Source organism: Agelaius tricolor, unplaced genomic scaffold (assembly GCF_023055355.1).
Source record: "Agelaius tricolor isolate 1412-34295 unplaced genomic scaffold, bAgeTri1.0.p SCAF_1, whole genome shotgun sequence".
In the NCBI taxonomy this organism is placed as follows: domain Eukaryota; kingdom Metazoa; phylum Chordata; class Aves; order Passeriformes; family Icteridae; genus Agelaius; species Agelaius tricolor.
Genome location: NW_027269261.1, coordinates 78,456,396 through 78,480,947, shown reverse-complemented (window position 1 = coordinate 78,480,947; position 24,552 = coordinate 78,456,396).

The window sequence follows — 24,552 nt, the reverse complement described above, 5'->3', positions numbered from 1 at the left end:
TAGTTTAGACTGATTAATTTTCTTTTATATGTGCCTGATTTTGTTGTAGAAAAGATAAGTGTATTTATGTTCAGCAATGCTTTTTTCTAAGAGAATATTACGGTTGCTTAGAGATATATGTCTGCTTCTGTATAAGCAGATTATCTCCTACTGAAACACAATGTCATTGATAGGATTATTTTTTTAAAGGATCAGAAAATCAGCCTCCCAATTTAAGGGTCTGTTGAAGTTTAATGCACTAGCCCTTGCTTGAGAATTGTGTTTATTTCTCTAAAACACCACCAGGAATTTTTTTGATGTACGATCTGGTTAACTTTGCATGACATCGCTAGAGGGCAGTGTCCCCTCCAGCCTTGATTTGTGTTCCTGCACCTCTCTAAGACATTTAATTGTGATTCATGATCCTTCAGTTTCTATTAAGGAGGCATAATATTAATATAAAATTAATTTACATTTACTAATAAACATAAGGTAACTATCAAAGGGATAATGTTATTTCCTCTAGTTACTCTATGTTTTTTCCGGGTATTTTTTTTTGCCCTATTCTAAAGTAACATTGATGTCTACGGCACTATTTCTCAATTAGGTCAAGTTTTGAAATATTTGAAATTCCCTGAAATGAACGATTCTAATTTCGTGGTTTTCATTTTGTTTTTTACTTTTGTTATCATTTATTAGGTATGTACATGGGGATCCAGATAATTGCTGAAAATTGTATTTTTTAATAATAACTTATTTATGCATAAGAAAGAGAGAAAGAGAAGGGACAGGGAAAGAGAAGACAGTGGGGCTTTAAAGACTTACACTTCACTATGATTTATTCTAGAGGAACTGGTGCTAGTAAAAAGACACACAGAAAAAGGTGTTTACAAATTTAGTCCAGTGAGGCTGGTCTTCCATTATTCTCATTAGAAAGAAACACCTTCTTACAAAACACATCTGGAATGGTTAAAAATGTTCTTGAAAGTGGGCAAATTTGTGCAGTCAGAATATGCTAGCTGTCTCCAATGCCTCTGGCAAATCAGGCACTTCCACAGTCTTATTGTGTGCTGGGACTGCAATTCACTCATTCATGACAGCCTCGATGCAAGCCAGCTCACCCATTTTAGATAAATTGCTTAGGATGTGTCCTGTTAACCTGTGAAGACACCTGTCTTTCTCTATCAACAGTTATATTAAATGCACCATGAAATCTTTCACAAATTTAAGAGGTAGTCAGGGAAAAAAAAAGCCCAAACCTTTAGACTCCTCTCCATTCATTAAAATTGAGTACAGAGGCAATTTAGGCTAGGTTTGAGCTAAGATTTATTAGTACGTCCCCTAAATGATCCCAGGAGTTTCAAATTAGCATTTCAGTATGTGGTACCAAATGTGTATGTGTTTCTTTACCAGAGGAGTACCTCTGGTGTTCATGATTTGTTCAAGTTCCACCAGAGAATAGACACAACAAAAGTAAATCTGAGTTACTGGTCTTTTTACTTTGAACATGGATGTTTCTCTTTTTTTTTTTGTCAAATAGAATGTCACTACTCCTCTCTGTAAAGTTGTGTGTGCTACCATAACTACAGTGTCATCACAGCTCTTTGGAGGAGCTCTGATACCATCAGCATTTTGGCAATAGTCTAAATCATTACATTATTTCAATCTAAACAATGAGAGCCACTTCAGGAAACATTCACTTTTATTATGATGCCTTTCATTCAGTGTAAATTGAAAACAAAAGTGAAGCTTTCAGTTTGTGAAATAGAATAGTGTTTCCCCCAAAAATTACAGTGAGAACTGCAGTTGTTCATTTGCAGGAGCATCTGCCTCAGCCATTCACAAAACAGAACTGCACAGTATCTGTTTGAAAGATACCAATTCTTCCAAGAGTGAGCAGTCACAACTGTATTAACATAGTCAATATACCTAAAGAAATTATAATACACTCTTCTTTGGTAAGGAAGGTAAATTTATGACTTATGAATATTTTGTGAATATATGCAGTTAGTTCTCTGTGTTTGAAAGTTTAGTTTTAATATTTCCATAAATCTTTGCAAATAGTAATGATTTATATGCAAAGCCTTGCATGTGCCCAAACCTTCAAACTGGATTGCCTAGTGGCAAAAATCCATAAGTTTTATTAAAGTTCCTGAATAAAATATGGGCTCACTTTCAAAGGTTATATGCATCAGTGTTTTTTATGGCATAGTATTTGCTCAACAGTTTTGTAATTTAAATATTATTAAGGTGCACCAGTATAGAAGAAGCCAAGTTAAAAAGTCAAAGATTGTCTTACCTTCTGACCAAGTTAAAAGGATTTTCACCATTCTATTGAAACTCTGATTTGTTTTTTTTTTTAAATACAAAGTTGCTTTCATTGTTTTTATTTTCTACAGGTTGTTGACATCTCCCTGTTTATATCCAATTTTAAGTTCTTTTTTCATTTCATTCTGAGTTACTTTTGCTCCATGTTATTTTTCCTCTGCAATTTTCTAGACACATTTCATTTACATTTTGCTATTTATTTTATTAAATTAAATGCAAACAAAACAAACTAAGGCTTGTCTTTTTTTACCTCCTTTTTATAATTAATTATAGTTGAATATAACTAGTAGTGAAATTTTTCTGTATTATAAGAAAAGATATCTAGAGACTGATTTAGAACAAAAACTAAAAAACAATAGCAAGATTAAAATCCAGGGTCATTATTTCAGTATTTATGTGATCAGTCAATAGAGAAACATCTATGCACTATTAATGATGGAGGATTTAAATATTTTTCACACCCAGTGAAAGAATTATTTTGCTTTTTAGGTTCTTTCAACTATATATATTACTGGAAATAGAGCTTTAGGAGCATAAAACCGTGTTCTGGGAGTGGTGAATAACCCATTAAAACAACCCACATTTCTGCTCTTACCTTTGTTTATGTGGAGTACTCCTACCTCTTGTACACTGATGATAACAATTATTTTACAGGGACAAACTTATATTTTCTCTGTTAATGGAAGCAGCAGGCTCAGGCCTGCTTGTAGGCTGGAAGGGCACAGGGGAAAGAATGGATTTTTGTACAATTTTTGTAGCAAGTGAAGTGAAATTATGCACAGGTAGTATTTTAAAACTTCCTTTAACATCAAAGAATCAGTGATTTTTATAAAAAATATTCTTAGTTGTTTTAAAATACCTATTTTTCCTCTCTTGGTTGTATTGTATTTTAGAATCTCTCTAAACATGTACTGCTGGGTCTTTTATTCCTTTAGGTTTCTTCCTTATAAACCATTTTCTTGAACATCAACTCCTACCCTTTTGGAGAGATCTGCAAAATGTCAAGAACTTATCTTCTAAGGGCTTTCTCCATGGCATGTCATTATTGCATCCAAAGGGTTTTTTTAGTTGATTCATTTATTTTTTTCTCATTTACATAACATTGTGTTGACTTGAGAGCTGATGAACAAACACATTGCAGAAGCAATTTGAAAAGGGATTGAGTGGGAAGTGTAGAGCATTTTGCATTACTGAAAACCTGTTGAAGTACCAGGAGGTGGCTTTGGGGAAAAGAAAGAGTATTTGGCATGTTTGCAATTTTTTAACTAAAACCTTTTTTTTTCATTTTTTGTTTAGGTTATAATGGGCAACTATCATTGTCTAAAATCTCATGCTACTCAGCCTCTGCACACAGCACAGAGAGACATCTTCTTCTATTGAAAACTATTAAGCCAAATAGTACTAATAGAAAGGTTTTCTCTGTCAGAAATATGGAAGGCAAAAGCAAATTAACAAATGGAATATTAAGGACAATATATTTATCCCCGTTTAACAGAATCATTGTTTTCTTTGAGAGTCTGTTCTGCAGCTTGAAGTTCCCAAATGCAGTACAGCATCAATTACATTCCAACTCATGTGAGTACCTGTGACCACTTTAATGAGTAAGACATTGTCAGAATATTTTCATAACTAGAAGTGGGTGTACTCAAAATCATGAGCTATTTACCCATATGTAGCTTTCTGTACTTTGTGCTTCTCTTCTAGTCAAGATAAAGCTGTATTGAGCACATATGAGAGTCTGTGATACCTGAGCTACAGGTGTTTCCTCCACACAGACTTTAACTAATTTTCCAAAAGAACAAAAAAAAAACCTTCTGATTCTTTCTGCTGAAACTTTTCATTTAATTACTTCTTTAGAATCAAGCAGCACAATATGGCAACATTGAACCACAAAGATGGAGATAAAATTCTATTGTATTTGATCATGAATGTTCAAAAAACAGACCATGTTTTCACATAAAAATATGCAGTCCTTATGTTACATTTATCCCTTAACTTTCAGAAGAAATTACTATACCTCTGCATTTAATTCAGAATATTTAAGTTCCAGGTTAATATACTGCTCAGGTGATCCATTTTTGTAAGCAAAGGATGATAAATCTGTTGGTGAGGTCATTTTTGCAAGTAATTGGAAAGAATATAATTCATAAATATATGCTCCTAAGCACATTCTTGTTGAACCAAAGTCACAACACTTTTACTTTGTACAATAAAACTAAGAATTGTGTAATCAGAAAAGTTCAGCTGTAGAGGCAAGTATTTTCTTAAACAGTTGTTGAATCAGAATTGCAGTTTAAAAACCAAAAAAAAAACCATCAAAGCCTGCTGACTAAAGGCAATATCCTTTTTACTCTTTGGCATAAATCAAGAGTTATTTCAAAAAATTACTCCAGGAAAAAAACTTAGCTTTCTGATTTGAGCTGTATTTAAGCACTAACCTCAACTTTGGGGAAGAATGACAAAGTGAGGTTTGTGTTGATTTTCTGCAGAACATCTTATTGTTTCACTGCTTAGTGTGTTTGGGTAAAGTCACAGGGCATCTGCTACATGTTCTGGTTTGTCTTCATGCTCCATAACACAGATTCTATCACTATAGGAAAAAATCTGTAATCACATGGTAGAGCATTATAGACTATTTGATCAGTTATGAAAGCCAACAATTAAATTGCTGCGCTCTTGCTAATATATGTGCTGTAATATTTTTTTTCTGAAACCACAGTTATTCTAATCCAGGTCCACAGAATTCTCTATTTTGCCTTGAACAGAATAATACCAGGTGTATCTTCAGGTTTACTGTCAAGCAATTAAATACTTTAATTTTCATTATGGCTTAAAAGAGCCCACTAGATTTTGTAAAGAGATTGAGAATGAATTAGGCAGCACCATGGTATTAACAAGTGAAGTGGAACCAGAAACATGTTTTATCAGGATCTAAGCCGCCATTTCTCCTTCTTTTTCAACCCTTGCAAATAAGTTGAGAATATATTTCCTTCTTTAATAATGTTTTTTTTTTTCCATCTAGAATTCAATGTGGAAAAAAGAACAAAATATTCAGGTATTTTATATGGTCTTTTCTAAACTTTAATAAATGAGCAATTCTAAGCTTGGGAGGTAGCTTGTAAGGACAATTTTTATCAATCTACATTTTCTTATACCTGTGGTGGTAAAGTATTACTGAAATAATGCGTTGCATTGACTGCAACCTTTTTATAATTTCTACAACTGCAATTGGATGAGTAGATGCTAGTTGTGCTTCAGTTCCTCAGCCTTGAATTTGGTGATTTACTCTGGATCACAAACTCTGTTTTATGAAATTAAAGATTAACTCCTGAACTGAATTTAGGGTACTAGAACAGGATTCCCAGGGAAGTGGCCAGGGCATTAACTCTGTTAGAGTTCAAGAAGTGTTTTCAAAATGCTCTCAGGCACGTGGTTTGATTATTGGGGCTGTCCAGTGCAGCACAGGAGTTGGATGTTGATGATCCTTGTGAAGCCCTTCCAAAATTTCAGACATTTCTACATACCCAAAAATCCTTTAGAATGTCTTTCCACATTTGGCTTCAAAACTTAAAAAATTTATCTTGATATATGTGCTGTTTAAAAAAGCTATTCTGGGAAGTAATTAGTAGCATCGTATTCTTGGGATCTATTTATATAATCCAAAATGTTTGAACAGTATTTTAACCAACACATTTTACAGGAATGAGGTACCCCTGAGTTCATTAAGAACGTGGATAAATAAATGACTCATCTCTGACATTTCACATACAGAATATTGCCATTCCTAGTCTATAGGCAAGTAAGAAATCATGACTGAGTTCCCTCACACCAATTTATCTTGCTTGTTTTACTGTAATACCTTATCTTTCCTACTACTTGAATATCTCTAAATAAATTTTCACAGGGCATTTGAAAGCAATTATCTTCAAAAGAAGCTAAGAAAGAAGACACTAAGATAGAAGTTGTTAATTTAAGCTCCTATATATTCAGGTGTGTTTCCTAATAGAAGGGTACTTAGCTATAATACAATTTTTGATGGACTATAAGCAATAAATGAGAATTCAGAAATTCCAGTCATATGAGGCATGTGACCCTCTGATTAGCTTTGCTGGTTAGAGCATTCAGTGATTTCTGTGATTGATTTATTTCCAGAATAAATTGAAAAATAAGAAGTGGCATTTCCTGCTCACAACACTGCTGCTCAGGTCTCCTTTTGCAACAGAATGAAGATTTCTGTAACCATAATGACAGTGCATGGATTCTCCCTTATGCAGCAGCAAGAAGGAGCACAAGCAAGGTGAAACTCACTTTTCACCAGAAAATGGATCTCAAATTATGGTATTAATCACATCCAAGTGACTAAAAAAAAGTCATTGTAGAAGAAACCAGATAAAATTGGGGTTTATTTACTTTTTAACTTATTTGTCGTGGCATCACAGTGCATTGTCCTTATCTATACCTATGTTTTATGTTGTCTTGTACAATCCCCCATCCACAGCATTGTACCTAAACAAGAATTTAAATTAATCTTCATCTTCTTTCTTCTGTTGAAAAGGAGAGAATGCAAAAGACAAACATAACACATATACTTCACAGAATTTACACACAAAAAAAAGATTGCATTTTTTGGTTATTTCTTTACAGTTTTAACCAACAACACAGAGATTTATTTTTTTTAACCTTGTAGATAGCAAAGAGATCTATACTGTTTTGCCCAGTTTCATCAGGAGCAGTGGAGGAGGCAACATGGGCACAGACCAAGCTCTACCCCATGAGTGAAGAATTGTTTTGTGCAATGGTGACCACGGACCATTCATGCAAGAAGGAAGGCACCAAACGCCTTCCTCCAGCTTCCCAAGCTTTCAGTCCTGCCACCAGGACTTTGTAAGGGATTGAATAGGGGCATCAGCACTGCCTCAGATAAAAGCAGCTGTCAGCACACAAAGGCTTTTACCAGGGCTACGTGTTCAATGTTCACACACAATTTTACTTTTTGGAATACAACAGTGAGTAAGTGACAGCTACCTTACTGTGAATTTGCAGTAACTTACAAGTTTCTGAGGATGTCATCACAGACACTGAATAAATACTAGAGTATCATTTTCTGGAAGAATCTTCTGTCTTTAGAAATCAGCATTCTGTCTCTTTTCCATTTTAGGTGCAAGTCTGTGGACAAAATGCTCCATGGGGGACCTCTGAGCTACTCCTGAAAGAGCTGGGATGCTTCACAGTAAATCCTCCTGAAGAAATTCAGAATTACAGTATTTATTCAGAATTTACACAGTAAATCCTCCTGAAGAAATTCAGAATTAGAATCTTCAAACAATAAGATAATATTGTCACAGGACTGCATTCACTAGAACATTTCTGAAGGTGCATTTGGGAGCAATATGCCAAGACCTGTTTAAAAAATATAGGATCTAGAGTCCTGAAAGCAACGAAAAACCCTGCAAATTGAGTGAGTTTTGTTATTGTTTTGTGCTGTATCATTGTTGTTCATCACTTTGCCATACTTAAAAACTACACAAGTAGTACAACAGGATGCTCTGACACTTAGAGAACAATTAAAATGTCCATATGGCATACTTGCAGTTTATTACTGTGCTTTTGCTTAGAATAAATATATTCACTGTCTCTAGGAAACAGTCAAGGAATAAAGCAAAACATTTATTTCAAATCAAATCAGTCTCACCTGGTGTAGAACAGCACAAATATAAACTGTCCTATAACTCTGGTGCCTGGTGATAAAAGACTTGATTCTGGTTCAGGATATGCATATGAGAATTATATTGTTGTATACTTTCCTCATATATATTTCCCTTGTATACTTTCCTCATATATATATTTCCTTTCCATATAAATTTCCTGGATTTTTTTCCATTATATCTGTGCTTCTTTCTCTTCCCCATACTACAGTTATACAGGATACATAATATTCTGTCTGCTTTATTAACCTACAGCTAAACTGTAGCTCAGTTTACACTGGTCTGTGGAGTAATGCTTGAATTGCCTTTAATAGATAGCTTATTACTTAGTAAATGAAATGCTGAACTTTTAAGAGTCCACAGAAATAACTAATCTTATTAAAAAGAATTAAGCTTTAATTTATCATAAAAACTGTTTGTATTAGCATCATTCAAGAGTTCCTCCATCACACACATTCTTAATTTTATTATTATAAAATTATTCTTAATATTCTTAATATTCTTTATTTTGATGTTAGTCCTTTGTGAATATTTGAGAAAATAAGACTAAATTTTGATCTGAAGTATTAAGCAAAAACTCTTATTCTTCATTTTAATAAATTTACTTAACTGCACTATACATCAGTTCAAGGGCAGATTCAGCAGCAGCTGATTTTGCTTGTATTGAATCCCTCATATAAATATCTGAGATATTGCCAGAAATCCTTCAGGATGGTGCCATTATAAATACTTAGGAGAAGTATTTATAATTTTTCAGCTTCTTGGGAAATCAGCAGTACTTTTTTTCTTAAAAACACAAGGTTTTTTATTAGTGGTTTAAAACTATAGCTTATATTAATGGGGAAATGTGAGCTGTAGCTCACCAAGGACAAACTGCCTGTAATAGTAACCAAAGAGGGCTGGGGTGCAGATGTGTCACCTCAGTTCTCCTAAATTGTCCTGGGAAGACACAACAGGTATGGGTGTTCAGAACCTGTTCATTAATTAAAAAGAAAAAAGTTCCAAGCTGTTTGCTGTTTGTAAATTTGCTATACAGTTCATGAAAATACTTCATAGTGGTTTTTTCAATTTATTAACTGTATTGCAATTGTGCTAAATTTAAGAGATAAGGATTTAAAACACAGATAAACAAATACTTTCAATTAATTACATAACATGTTGACAGAAGACTGTTTTCAATAACCCACAGTATTTCAGAATCACAGGCATTATGCTCAGTGATCATCATACAATGGGGCATCCTTTGCTTACAAATTCCCAGTCCTTATACTAATGATGCTGGGGCTTTCTCTGCTGTGTCCCATCACCAGCACATAAAGGGAGGAGCACCACACCATGGCAAAGCTGCACTTCATCTGAGTGCTGGGGTAATTAAAAAACTATGACTAATTAAATGGCCCCTCTATAGTCATTATGGATGGTAATGAGCTTGTTTCAGTTTGCTCTCTATCAGTGAAACCGGTCCCTTTGTGGCTTGCAAACTTTGGCAATTTTCCCTCTTAGGGATTTGGTGGACTCCGGAGTAACAATGAGGAGGAAGAAAAATGTGAGATTTCTCCCATAGAAAATCTCAAACAATCAACATTTGCAATGCATTTGGGAACATTGCATTTTCAAAACTGCAAAGGAGATAGCTTATATATTCTGAGGGAATGTACCTGGAGAATTTAAACTCATTTTTAACTCTGCTCTGGAATTCAATATGTCCACATGGTGCAGCTCAGCAGAATGATATAAATGTCTTATATGTAAGATCTCATTCATTGCATGGTTTCTTGAGTTTTGAAAATAGCTTCTATAGACAAAAAGTACAACAGCTCTTTCATTTCTATGGTTGTTTCTAGAACAATTCCTTTTCAACATTTATTCCATTGTTGTGGTCATCTGGACTAGGACAGACACTTACTAACATGGCTCATAGCTCCCTTTCAATCTGAGTGCCTGAGTTTATGTGAGATATGTGAGGACAGGAGTGCAGGGCAGGGAGGAATAAATGTAGTTGGGATGCATCCCAGACAAATCCATGGCATGGAAGAAGTGTGTACCAAATACTCGTGCCTGGAAAATGTCCAAGGACTATTGTAGAGACTTAGCATCATGGGCCACCTCACTTCTAGAGAAACAAATCAAGACAGGGTAACTGCCACCTTTTCTAGTTGTCAGGATATATTGGATCAAAACTTCTTCACTTTTATTGCCAGAAAGTAAAGACATAATTTTACTATGTACCCTCACAGTCCTCATCTTTGTTGGATTTAAAATTGGTTATTACCTCTTTTGAGACAAACATTTTTATTTAAACAAAGGAAATTTACTGTCAAAGAAAACAAAATGGGAATGAACCATAGCCAAGAAATTGTGAGGGATCCTAAACAAAATACTTTGCTGAGTTTCAATTATATCTTCTGTTTTATAGGTACAACTTAAATGGTTATGTGATCTAAAGTCATGGCAAAATGATTTAAAAAGTTGAAAAGCTTTTACCCAGATTAGAAAATGCATTCCTGTGGGAAATTAATCAGACAAAGTAACATTTAAAAAAGAAGAGGAGAAGAAAAAAGGAAGAAAACACTTCAAACTTTTCAGCTTTAATTAATTCTTCATTTTGTCTTCTGAAAAGTATTATAAAAATTTGCTCAGAACTATCATGGGTTGACACTGGCAGGATGCCAGGCAGCCATGAAATCTGCTCACTCACTCCCCTCTGCAGCTGGAGAAGAAGAAGAAAAATTAACAGAGGATTTCTGAGTTAAGGACTGGGAGAGAGATCACTTGTTAAGTACCATCACAGGCAAAACAGGCTCAACTTAGAGATATAAAGTGAATTTTTAACTAACAAAATCAGAGCAGGATAACGAGAAGTAAAATAAGCCCTTAAAAAGCACATTCCCCCATCCCTCTCTCCTTCCCAGCAGTGTAAGGAGACAGGAAATGGGAGTTATGGTCAGTTCATCACCCAGGCTTCTCCTGCTGCTCAGGGAGAGGAGTTGTTCCCATGCTGCAGGCAAGGTGCATCCCACAGGAGACAATTCTCCATGAACTTCTGTAACATGAGTCCATCTCATGAGCAACAGCTCCCTGTAACCTGCTGACATGTGAGTCCCTCCCACAGGCACACAGTCCCCCCAAACTGCTGCAGCGGGGGTCACTCCTCCATGGGCTGCAGTCCTCCAAGGCCAGGCTGCTCCAGCTGGGAGCAGGGACCCCTCTCTCCACCGGGTCTCCACTGGATCACAGCCTCCTCCAGGCCTGCACCTGCTCTGGCATGGGAAACTCCCCCATGGGCTGTGGGTGGATCTCAGCATCCCCCTGGATCCCCATGGGCTGTGGATGGATCTCGGCATCCCCCTGGATCCCCATGGGCTGTGGGTGGATCTCTGCATCCCCCTGGATCCCCATGGGCTGAGGGTGGATCTTGGCATCCCCCTGGATCCCCATGGGCTGTGGATGGATCTCTATATCCCCCTGGATCCCCACAGGCTGTGGGTGGATCTCTATATCCCCCTGGATCCCCATGGGCTGTGGGTGGATCTCTGCATCCCCCTGGATCCCCATGGGCTGTGGGTGGATCTCTGCATTCCCCGTGGACCCACGGGCTGCAGGGGCACAGATGCTTCACCATGGTCTCACCATGGCCTGCAGAGGAATCTTGGCTCCAATGCCCAGAGCAGCTCCTCCCCCTCCTTTCGCACTGATCTTAGTGTCTGCAGATTTATTCATCTCACATCTCTCTTCTCTTCTCTTCTCTTCTCTTCTCTTCTCTTCTCTTCTCTTCTCTTCTCTTCTCTTCTCTTCTCTTCTCTCTTCTCTCCTCTCCTCTCCTCTCCTCTCCTCTCCTCTCCTCTCCTCTCCTCTCCTCTCCTCTCCTCTCCTCTCCTCTCCTCTCCTCTCCTCTTCTCTCTCTTCCCTTCCCTTCCCTTCCCTTCCCTTCCCTTCCCTTCCCTTCCCTTCCCTTCCCTTCCCTTCCCTTCCCTTCCCTTCCCTTCCCTTCCCTTCCCTTCCCTTCCCTTCCCGACTGGAAACAAAACTGCGCCACAACTTCTGGTTTGATTTTATCTTAAATATGCCAGAGGCATTACCACTATTTCCAGTTGGTCCAGCCTTGGCCAGCAGCACATCGATTGATGGAGCCATCAGGGATTGGATCTGCTGGAAAAGGTGGAAGTTTCTAGCAGCTTCTCATAGAAGCCACCTCTGTGGTCCCTCTGTTACCAAAAACTAGGTCATGCAAACCAAAAAAAAGAATAAAAAAAGACAAGACAAAACAAAACAAAAATGTAACCAGGGCACACAGAGAAAAAAAGGTTAAACGTTCATGAAAAGATGAGATCACACATGGAAAATTAAAGACTGGAAAAAATGATAGTTTTTCAGACTTATATATAGCTTAAAGTTAATATTGAAAAAGACCTTTATGTGGAAGTGGTTATACAACCAAATCTCAACACTACTGCTGTATATATGAAATGATCTATGACATTAGTATATATATTTAAACTATAAGCTTAGAAAATATGCAACAGAATTAATTCAAGATTGCATTAGAAACCATACTTTTTGTAATTCCCTGAATATAGGATTTGCGGTGATGAGATAATCAGGTCAGATCAGGGTCAACTTGCTGTGTATATTTAATCCTAAAAGCAAAGTATTTGGAAGCAAAAGTGAAAGCAAAAGAACAAAACAAGCCAAGAAGCAACAGAGGGAATAAAACCTCGATAAATTTTTATTTCAAATGAAAACAGTGATAATTCTGGACCAGTTAGGGTAAGATTGTTGTTTCAGTGAAACAATTACTTTTCCTTCAAAGGATTTAGAAAACAAAACCTTCATCTTTGAATATTCACATTAAACTGTGCTTTTTTTTTTTTTTTCAAAATTTTGTTTTCTTCTGATGTTCTGGACTTATTTTAGAATTCTATTGTTAATTTTGCACTTTTACAATACAAAATGTTCCATTTACTTTTCACAAAGAAAGATACGGTGTCTCTTACTGATTTCATTTTACCATTAAATTGAATTTATTATTAAAGGTTCACTATTTAAAACATTAATTTTATTTACTATAATTAAAACATCAATATTTTTTATGCTCAAGCCATTTACAAAATATATGTGTAAACATATGGAACATATAGAATTAGAAAGAAGTTGTACTGAACCTACCTTAAAATTCCGTTCAAGTGGATTTTCTGTTAATATTGATCCCTCTTGATATACTAGCATAAACATATATTTGTGTGTTGTATTATTTACAAAATTTTCTTTTGTCCAAAAAATAACATTTTATGCATGCATGCGCTTGATAATACACTTTATGCTCTATAAGCCTAGAGAAATCAGAAGAAAAGTTCCAGAACACTGGATATTTCCTGACCTAAAAATTGGTTAAGCATCTATTTTAACAACAAAAAGGGAAAATGTTCAGTTGGTTTTCTAGCACTTTGATAAAGGAAGCATGGTTCTGTTTTTACTGCCACCTGGGGTGATCATCCTCCATGTCCACAACAAAGCAGGATAATTTGAAGGATTAGAAAGACTGAGCTTGATCTTGAATGAAGTCCTTACAAAATTATCTCTTTGCCAAACAGGAGGATGCAGTGAAAAGGTCATCAGAGGTGACCCCTTGTGTATGATAGAGGCAGAAGCAAAATAAAATCACTTCTGCAGCTGTTAAAATCAGAGCATGGATCTACATGGCAACTCTGTGCATTTTAAAAATCTTCCTTGTACACAACCAAAGAACAAGATCTTAGCAGTGGTGCCTTGAAATGTGATCATTATAAAATGAATTTGTAATAATTAATTTCTGTAAGTGAAATCTTAGCCAACTCAATTTTCTGATACAGTAATTCTACAAACCATAATATAATTCCACAGTTCTTAGTTCCATTCAAAATTATTTTCTCATTATTTATATTACCACTGCATGTGATGTCATTTGGAAGAAAAAAAGTGAGAATGTGCTTCATTTTGCTGCAGATGAATTGAAAAATTAATGCAGGATTCATCTTTGCATAATCACCTAGAAGTTTTATTTACATGGTCTGTTTAAGATTTCTCTGCAATCATAGACAGACCTGGGCCCAAGAGGTGAAAGTACAGGTAGGTGGCAAGACTTCTGCAGAAGGGCATTATTCTCTTTCTTGACAAGGAAGAGTACCCCTAGCTTAACTAATTTTTGGTAAGTCCCTGTCTGATGGATGTCATCTAAGGGAAAAGAGAATTTGTAACTCAAGGACCAGTAATATTAATGACATGTCTTCATAAGCAATTAACAGAGTATCCCAGACAGAATTAAGGGTGTTTAAATATTTTTAGGAAGCCATTCATGGAACACAGTGTTCAGTTAGGAAAAAAGAACTACTTAGTGAGTAGTTCTTAACTCCTGAGTGTTATGATTATTGTTATTGCTACCATAAGAAAAAACAGCAACAAATATATACAAAGACAATTGGAAGAACTGTCCATTAAAATAATCTGACAGAGAAGATAGACAAGAAAACAAGATGCTTTATAAAAATATCAGGATTATGAGTACATCTGAAGCTGAAAATCTTACACCCAGTGGATACCCCTTACTTGCACGGGTAAGGTTGCCACCACATTCCATCTGACTGGTGTTCTTGTTTGGATAACACATTGCAGTCATTTTTTGCTTGTTGCTTTAGAATAAAATATAGAGAATCAAGGAATTTGATCCTTTTTTTTATTATTTGCTCTATAACCTTGAATATGAGTACTTTAAATAAAATTTCTCTGTCTATATGACAGTTATTTAATCATGCATCTGTATTACCAATGAATTTTTAGGGTCCACTGCATAGTGTGCATAAAACATAGAGATCCTCAGCTAAATGTCTAACTACTTTTTTTATTATTAATAATCTCTAGCTGGCAAATTCTCTGTTAAGGTTGAAGTCTAGAATATAAACATTTAGTGGCTGATAAGAATCAGTTATCTGCTTGGCACCAGGGGCTGCTTTCCTTTTCAGAAGCACTTTGCAAGCTTTATGACTCCCTTCTGTCGATTTCTGAAACAATATGCTTGCTGACACAGACCACTTTTTCATGTACTTAAGTACATTGCAGATTTTCAGGGTATTTACATCAAGTCTCAAATCGTCGATTTTATGATCCATTCCCTATGAGCTCTGTTCTGTTTCCTGATATGTGCCATTTCCAGTTTGTTTGGTTTATTTCCAATAGTATGTTTTCAGTAATTGTCTAGCCTTGTAAAATATGCCTCATGGATGTCAATTTTAATAGAATAGTAGTAGCAGGTCATGGTTAAATAATTACTTTGGATTGCAAGTCCATACACTGTCTAAGAGATCACTCCTGCTGAAGGGTAGAAATTACATCCAGGAGACTGCTTGAGCACCTTTCTTCATACAGTATCTCAGGGAAGCTGTAAATTGTCTTCTTAATTAGTCACTGAGTGATGGAAAGAAATTCAGACCTAAAATATATATTGAATTCAGTGCAAGTAGATCTTGGAATTAATTTGGCCAAAAAGTATTCTTTGAATACAAAGTTCTTTGTCTAGATGGTGTCCATTATGGTGGAGTTTGTGACTGGGTCAGTAATCAGGCAAATATGGAACAGGTGTCTAGAGACTGTTAAATTCAGAGGAATTGTCACAGATTTAGGAATGACATGGAGACATCTCAGGTTAGGCTTTGATGGTCTTTCCTGACACCTTTAGCTCAGTGGAGCAAAAAGAGCACAATGACTTGAGAGTCTGATTTCAGGGTAAGGCAGAACAGAACGCCAACTCTCCAGTGGGAGAACATTGTCAGCAGTGACTTCAAGGCAAAGGCTGGTGTTTAAAGCTGAATAAAAAAAGGAAGATAGAGAAATCCTGCAGCACTGACTTGGTAATGTGATGTTGCTATGAGATAAAATCTAAAGAAATTATGCTACCTGCCCCTGCTGTTAGAGTCCTGATTATCTAGGAATTTAGACAGGGCAAGTTCTGCCCAGAGACCTGATATTTTTTGCAAAGCCATCTGCTGTGGTGGGGGAAAAAAAAAAGGACGTATTTTCTACTGGAACCTCTCCTAGGAGAAGGCTGTGCCTAGGTGTGGTGATGAGGGCTGAAGACAAAACACAGCTGGTGTAGCCAAGAGGGTGGCCCCAGCTGCCAAATTGTGAGGGTGCTTGGGCCTCCAGTCTGGCAGGCCCTGACATGTTTAACAAGCAATCCCAATCAAAGGATCAGTCATTTTTCAGCAGAAAAGTACATATTGAAAAATAAGCGTTCAACCCTGGATCTCTCGCTCTCAGAGAGAGCTACGAAAACCTTGAGAAGGTGAGCCTGGGAACTCAAACCCATCACTCCTGTGGATGCCAAGTCATGGCCTCAATAAAATTACAGGTTTGTGACATACCTTAATCTTTTTCTCACACCTTCTCATCCTACCTTATGCTCTGCATCTTGCTCTTTGCTTTATGCTATAAAATGTCATAGAAAATAACCATCCTTGTCCCTTTGTCATAGAAAATAACCACCACATCTCTCCCCTTATTTAAATCCTCCCCACTTCAAGTGTGCAATCTACATTTTTCTCTTGATAATCTAACTGATAGACTTCCTAAAAATGTCAAAACCCGGCACTTATGTCCTAGGTTTGTTCCTTTTCTTTCAAATTTGAAGGAATGCTTGCCATGCCAGGAAACACATCTATTTTTGTCCCTCAATAATGTATTTCCCTTACCTGCAAACAGTTATGTTGCTTATGGTTACGGAAAGACTCAGTTAAGTTAACATTGACATTTGAACAATTTTCTCTTAATAACTTCACATCAGCAGTAGTACAGAACCTGTCTCTCCCCCTCCCCAGGGAGGGAGGCTGGCTGCCAGATTGCATGAACTCTATTTTAGAGAAAGTTCTTTTTTTGGTGTCTTGTCTTAAAATAAGTCTATGTGCTAAGGCATTTCTGTATATTGCTCTTAACTGTACTTGAATCAATGTAGCCTGTCTTTGATGGAGACTAATCTGCATAGATTACAGTCCTCTCTTCTTCTGCAGTCCAGAGTCTACTCATGATCTCGTTAATTGCTTCTGAGAGACACATAAGGTTAAAAGCTATCAAAGTCAAACTAAGTGAGATTTTTCAGAGATAAAAAGGCCATGAAGTTGTATGCAAAGTTGTGGGCAAATTTACAGTGCTTCCACGAGAAAACAATTACTGTACAAAGAACATCAGTGCTAGCAGCAGAAAATCCATCTTACTGGGAGCATCAACAGATTTTGTGCAACTCTGACTGTTCACGCTGGTCACACAGTGAAACACTTACTATTAGACTTTCACATGCATTTGACACTACTTCTATGAAAAAATCTCTGTAACTATCCAATATCTAAGGGGTCATCTAAGCAGAACTCAATAAATACAAAAAAAATCTAAGGAAAAATTTGATACTTACCAAGTTTGAATTTATTCAGAGACCAAGAAAGACTGTATTTTTGTTTTCTGCTTTTGTCCTAGTTAATTTCTTTTCTTTCACAGTGTTCAGGGGAGTGATCATGTAAGTAAGCTCTTAGGTTAAAGATAAAATAAGTAAAAAAAGATGGACAGTAAATGGTCACTTATTTTTGAATCCAAATTTAGTCAGATTATAAATTCTATTTTGAAGCTCAACGAATTTTCTTTTTCAATAGAGAGCTGATAACATTGAAAGAAATTTTGTTGTGACTCAAAAAAAAGAAAGGGCAGTGCACAGGCTCTTGCTGCATCATTGTAAACAGAGTTGACCTACAGTAAAAAGCATTATTTAAAACAATAGGAATATTTACATCTAATAAACTCCTGGATGGTTTGGTCATAGCATGGCTCAAAAGCAAAATGAAATGAGAGAATGTGTGAAAAAAACCCCACACAGAAAAGAAAGTGACTTAAAGCAAAGAAAATGCCCTCTGGTTTTCTGAACACTGTAGTGACTGAGTGGAGGAATCTGGCTGAGCAAATGCATAATCAGTTCTGCAGTGAGAATGCCTACTTCAGTTAAACCAGGGCTCAGGCAAGCCTCTGTATTGAGATGTGATGCCTTAGGCAAGCTCCAAGCAATGATTCTATCCTCATATGATTATTCAGGTAAAAAAGAAAGTTCTAAGCAAGGCACGAACACTCAGAAATATGATTAGTGAAGGAAATAAATATGTATGCAACAATTTAAAGGAGGTCAAAGGGTGCAAGAAGAAAATCTACAAGAGCAGGGTAGGGATGAGACAAATAAAATATTGTCTTCCCTTTGAAGTCAATAATTAAGCAATAAAGAAAAAAACCAATTAATTAAAATAAAACATTAAGATTCCTCATTTGTCCTAATGCAGATAGTCATTAACCTTTGCAGTAGTAAAACTAGAATGAAGAAAAACACTGGCTCTATGAGAGGAGAATGGCTATCCAAGAGCTATAACTTATTCAGATAATATCCTCTTGTCCTTAGCCAAATTTGAAAATTTTGAACTCAGGTTTAACTGTGCATCCATGTTTGCCTTTAATGAAGGGCTTGTATTGTTGTCTATGCACTGGTGTATTTTTTTATAAACTTCTTATTATTCTTGTGATTGGCAGTACTTTATAGAGGGAGCCTCCAGTTTCTGCCCTGGAGAAGAAGAGACTGGAATTCACACAACATTTTGTAGATAGCTAGAATTAGGACATTTGCTCAACATGTGTTACATTGGACAGTCTGCAACAAGAGATTTGTGTGCTGAATTCTGACTATTACAATAAGAATGTCTGATTTGTGACCTAATTTTATGGTTTTAGATCCTGAATAATCTCTGTGAAGGTTAGAAGGCCAAGCTGTGTGTTTGTGGAGAAGCAACTTCTTGAGAATAAGCTTTGGTAATTTTCTTGAGAAATAATTTCCCTGCAGTCTGTACAGACAGACTTCAAAAAAGACTATACAAAACTATCCCAGTATGAAGGAGTTTCTTTATCTTCAATTAATTAGGTTAAGAAAGCTCAAATTCCCATATCACCATTGTTATTAGGTTTCATTTTGACCTTTGTTGATTTATGAATTGAGGTGCAGAGAAAAACGCTGACACAGCATTGGAATTTATGGAAGGAAGTAGAAAAATTCACTTTACATATATATATAGCTCTACACCTATTTTAATTGTGAGCAATAGAACTGCTAAGGAAAGAGAATTGTCCAGCTACTGATATTCAATTAACTTATTTTTTTAAAAAATAAAATATAGTACTATTTTCTACATTAAGCTATTTTATTAGGCTAAATAAGAAATTATTATTCAAAGTGTTTCTTAGCACTAAAGATGAAAGGCTTAATTTCAAGAAACAGTGAATTAAACTTTTATCAATAGTTCAGAAAATCATTTAAGTGAACAATCCAAGGCAAACCATATGACAACACAAAATCTTATTCTACAAAGTCAGAGAGACTATTTGGAAACAGGCAAATTAATGAGAAGCATCTTATATAAAACTTCAGTTGTGCTTTTTCTCTCTATTTATCAGCATTATGATATTTTGCCTCTTCAAGTATGGAGTTTGCATTTATTTTATTGCTTGAAACAAGAAGAAATTTTTAAGTTTTTCAAGCTACTGTATCTTTTTAATAGGGAAGTACAAGATAAAATGGAATGACTAATATCTTTCTATGTGCTATGTTGGAACACAGAAATGACTGAGCTGTGTCTGACCAAGGCTAGGTGGGTCAGCTTTTGAAAGAAGTATCAAATTATCTTTTTTTCTGATGTAGCCTCTAGCAGCACAGGCTTCAACATTTATTCCATTCATGGTGAAGAAGCAACGCTGCTTCAGTTCATTGCTTTGTTATTTTATTGTTTTCCTTCATGAAATGAAAGCATGTCAAGTAATTAAATTTTACAGTGGTGGTCATTAGTTATCTTTTATTTCTATCTTATTTGCTTGCCAAAGAAGCAACCCATACCTTCCCAAGCCTACCTGAATTGAGAATATTATTCTTTCACCAATTCGTTGCCTTGGTTAACTAGTCTTTATACCAATATCTCAGTGTTTCAATAGTAATTTTATTCATTGATAAGAAATAAATCATAATAAATAATAGCTCTTTTCTAGTGACCAAAAATTATTACTTGGTATCAAAAGGCTGAGGGTTTTTTTTCTCTTTCATACGCAATATTGCTGAGATCTTTCTTCTTAGCCAAAACTGAAGTATTAAAACTTTGTTGCAAGTGGGTAGATTCTGAAAGCATTTATTTATACTAAATAGATTGCTTCATTTTTTTAATATTCTTTTAAATTTATTTTTTAAAAAGTTTTAAAATTTGAAAATTCAGGACATAATCTCTTCTGTTATTTTCTGTCTTCAAAACTACTCTGGTTGTACTGCATTTGATGATGTAATTACATCATGATATAAGGATGATGAAATATAAACGAAGGAAAACTCCAGTGTGTGTTATTTTGCTAGTGATATTGTGATATTGATATAATAATTTTCAGGCTTGATTTTGAAATATTCTGACATTGTCATAAGTAAAGCATATAACAGTTATATAAATTTATGTAAGGGTTAATTTAAAACAATGTAAATTATTTCCAGAAAATAATTAATCGCACTATGTGAGAACTAAGCAGTTGTTTTTAATAGTGAGAGAAACAAAACAAAAAATAATAACATCCTGAAAATTTTCTGAGTCCTAAGTATATTTCTTTCAATTTGTAGGACTTTTGAGGATTTATAAAAGACAGGTGGTCTCAATAAAAAGAAAAAAAAAAAGGGAGAAGTCAACACCACATTTCAGGCATTTTTAATCTTTAGAAAGGTGGATGTCTTTTTCTTTGCAAAAGGAAGCAAGTGAACACAAACTGGTTTTGGAGTGCATTTTTATGATGGTGACAGAACACTTCTGATTCCTTCTTATTCTGATCCTAATATTTTCACAGCTTTAGAGACAAAACTCCTTCTTAAAATAGATACTTTGGAACATGTTGCATAAGCTGTACTATACTCTTTAACAAAAGACATTTTACAAAGTGCAAAGCATTCTCAGTTTTGATAAAAGAATTGTGTTGTGTATTCCTTTTTTCAGTCAGTGCTCTTCAGATTTACTGTCTGACATTTATAGGGCTTACTACTTGCTTTGAAAATCACCCATTCAATGTTTTTTTCAAAGTCATATTACAATAGTTAACACTTGGGCACAATCTTCAAAATAAAATGTAAAGAGTAATGATATACAGTTTAAATATGAATATTTGCTGAGTTTCAGGTTCTCTGTAAATCTGCTCTCTTTGTAGTCAGCAAAAGGTACAATTCGTAGAATTCTCACTGTAAATACTTTGTACATATAAAACTTAAAAAAAAAAGAAAATCATATTACTATCACTTTAAGCACAATAAAAATAATCCTAAATATCTCCTGAATTCTTAGACAAGCATTGCAGAAAGAGAGAGAGAGCAAGGAGGTTTTTATGAGCCTATTGATTCAGATTTGTATTTTGCTTTTTTTTTCTGGTGGCAAATAAGCCTTCCATTTGACTTTGTTTAAAAGGGATAACTCACCCTCTCACCTGAGGGGATAAAGCCATGAGTACATGATGCTCTGAAGCTTCATTCTCTTTAGTGTCTTTGGCTGTTGGAACTGACATTTGCCTACTGTCGTAGTCTAAAGGGACAGCATAAAATCAGGAGAACCTTTCACCTTCTGGCCACTGTGGAAGAGCCTAGATGCAGCACCATAACATTGTAAGAATATATATTCTGATAAAAGATTGAACACCTGGTGTCTATGCCTTACTCTCACAGTGACTGTGACCTGTAAAGAATGTTGTGTTTCATTTCCTGTAAGAAGTCAAAATGATTTCCTTTCAAGTGAAGATGAATGAGTTGCTCAAGTGGAAGAAGGGATTCACAGACCATAAGGACAAGACACATCCTATTTATAGTCTCTAACTTCAAAGACTTTGTGGGTGATGACTACAAACCCCTCAGACACAGCAGAGTATTGGCTAACAAGGTAAAAGAGACAAAACAGCAGAATAGGCTGAGAAAATCACGTTTTGCTAGGAATTAGATTAGATGACTTCAAGAGCTGTCATTTATCATAAAAACGCTCCTCTGACAAAACCAGTATTCTGTCAGCTTCTGAATTGTAGCTCCTTAGCTGTGTGTTTAAACATGCTTGAGTGTCTTCTTCATTAGACCCCTTGATGGTCCTGCAAAGCTGTTTCATTTTAATTAGTACACTTGTTATACTAGTGCACTTGTGCCAGTCATGGTTCTGTTTTCTCTCCATTGGTTTCCTGACTGCTCAGTTCCTCTTGCTCACCTATTTGTTGTTTGTTTGCAGTCTTTGTTTTCAATACAATAATATCTAAACCACTGATATAAGCCTACCAGCACTACTGTCAGAAGTGATTTTTCTTCCTCCATCTCCTTATCCCCTTCCTTCTGATGACACAAAACTTTGTACAGCCACCAGTTAAAATTGGTAAAAATATCTCATGTTAAAATCTATGACATGAGTTTTTAAAGACGGTGAGAAACTGAATGTGCAATTAGATGTGTGGTCATCTTTTAAAAATGTTGGTAGATCCTTATTTTTAATAATAATCTATTTTGGTAGATCCTTATAAGATTAATCATGTTTCACAATACAGACTTTAGTTTCTTAATATTCAAAGTTTAATCTTTGACTTTTGCCTCTTCTGTTTATTCTCCCTACAGCCTATGAGAGAAAATGTACATGTGTTCTGCAATATAAATAGTTTTACTGTGGTTAAAATTAATGCTCAGAGATTTTTTAAAATTTATTTTATTTTATTTTATTTTATTTTTCCAAGATTTTCAAACACCTTTATATTTTAGCTGCAGCAGTTTTGTTATACATAGTTTAAATCAACAGTTCACAGCACATTACACAGCACTGAAGCCTGTTAAATGTTGGAGTCCATCACAATATATCTCATGTCACATTACATTGAACTGTGTCATCTAGGGACTAAAGTGTAAAGTGAATGTCAACTTGTCATCTATGGTACTACTTCCTAAGGGAAGCAGTGGAAGCCCAATTGTTAGAATAATTTAAACTGAGGCTGGGCAAAACACTAGAAAATTACACTGTGGGGAACTGTCTCACTTTGGCAGGAAAGAAGAAATAATAGAGAGTTTTTTCTGTCTTCAGCTCTTGCTAACCTACAAGACATGGCAGGTTTTGTTTTGGTTATATATCATGCACTGCTTTATAGACCTGTTCTGTCCAGTAGTTTTTGCTTCTTATATGGTGTCACGTAGAGATATCACTACCCATGACACAATTTATGGTTTTAAACAGATCAACTTTTCTGTTCTGAAAGGGATTATCAAATGCTGAAACTGAGTTACAGATGTTTATTTCTCTTACTGCTATCTTGTTTTCTTTACTGTGGGAACTTAACTATAAATAGCAAGCAAATAAAAAGAAGAAAAAGGAATAGAGAAAAGTATCAGGTATCTTCAAACTTATGAGGAAATATTTTCTTCTGCAATAATCTTTCATTGACATTCAAATTAAATATAGGCATTTTAATGCAAATGATAGGACCTGAAGTACTTGAGATGAAGGAAAAAATGGGCAAATGCAACCCATAGAGTCCTTTCAGCTTGATTTTATTGGGCACTCTACTTATCTTCTAGAAATGGAGCAGGAAGAAATATTGTGCTACTGCTGGAAATTCTTAAGTATACTATCAAAAAGGCTTTTTTCCCTTTGTTCCTGAGTTATAAAAATTTAACTGCATTTAAGCAACAGAGAAGTTCTGCTCCAGTCTCCTTGGATAGCTCTGGGAGTAAAATGAAAGAACCAACGAGCCTGCATCTATTTCAGTCAGAACCTCAAGCAAGGCAGTATTATATATATATATATATATATAAATATATATAGTGTGTACTACACATTCATACAGCTGAGATGTTCTATCCCACAAAAACTGTAACTTCATCCAAAATGTTGAAGAGATTGATTTGGTCATAGCACCTGCTAACACCTAACATGCATGCTATGCTGGGGATGCAAACTTTGGCAAACTCCCAAATTAGTATAGTTAAATAGTAAGAACAATGTCAATCTTCATGATGATATTGTACCTGAGAAGGAAAGACAATGAAAATCAAATACAGACACCTTTTCTTGTCGAAAAATGTTTTGGAAACCAGAGAAAACAAAACAAAACAAAAAGCAGGAATCAAACACCTTCCTTATTCCAGTCCATATACTGTCACACATCTAAGAGAAATACTATGACACAGCAGGGTTTGTACTACAAAAAGACCAGTAAGACTTTTGTTACATTCAAATTTTAAATTAGATGCCAGATTTCCTGCTACTGTTCCTCAGTAGTAGGAAGTGAGTTGTGTAGTTCTTGCCAGTTCAATTTTTTTTGTTAATGCTGTGTAATTTGGCTATTTGATAGGGTGCTGTTGGAACTTAAGAGTAATTCATAGAGGAATGACTAAATTTTGTTTGAAATCAATTGGAGGGTTACTGAAAAATTATTATGGAGTGATATTTGACATAGATAGGAATAAAGA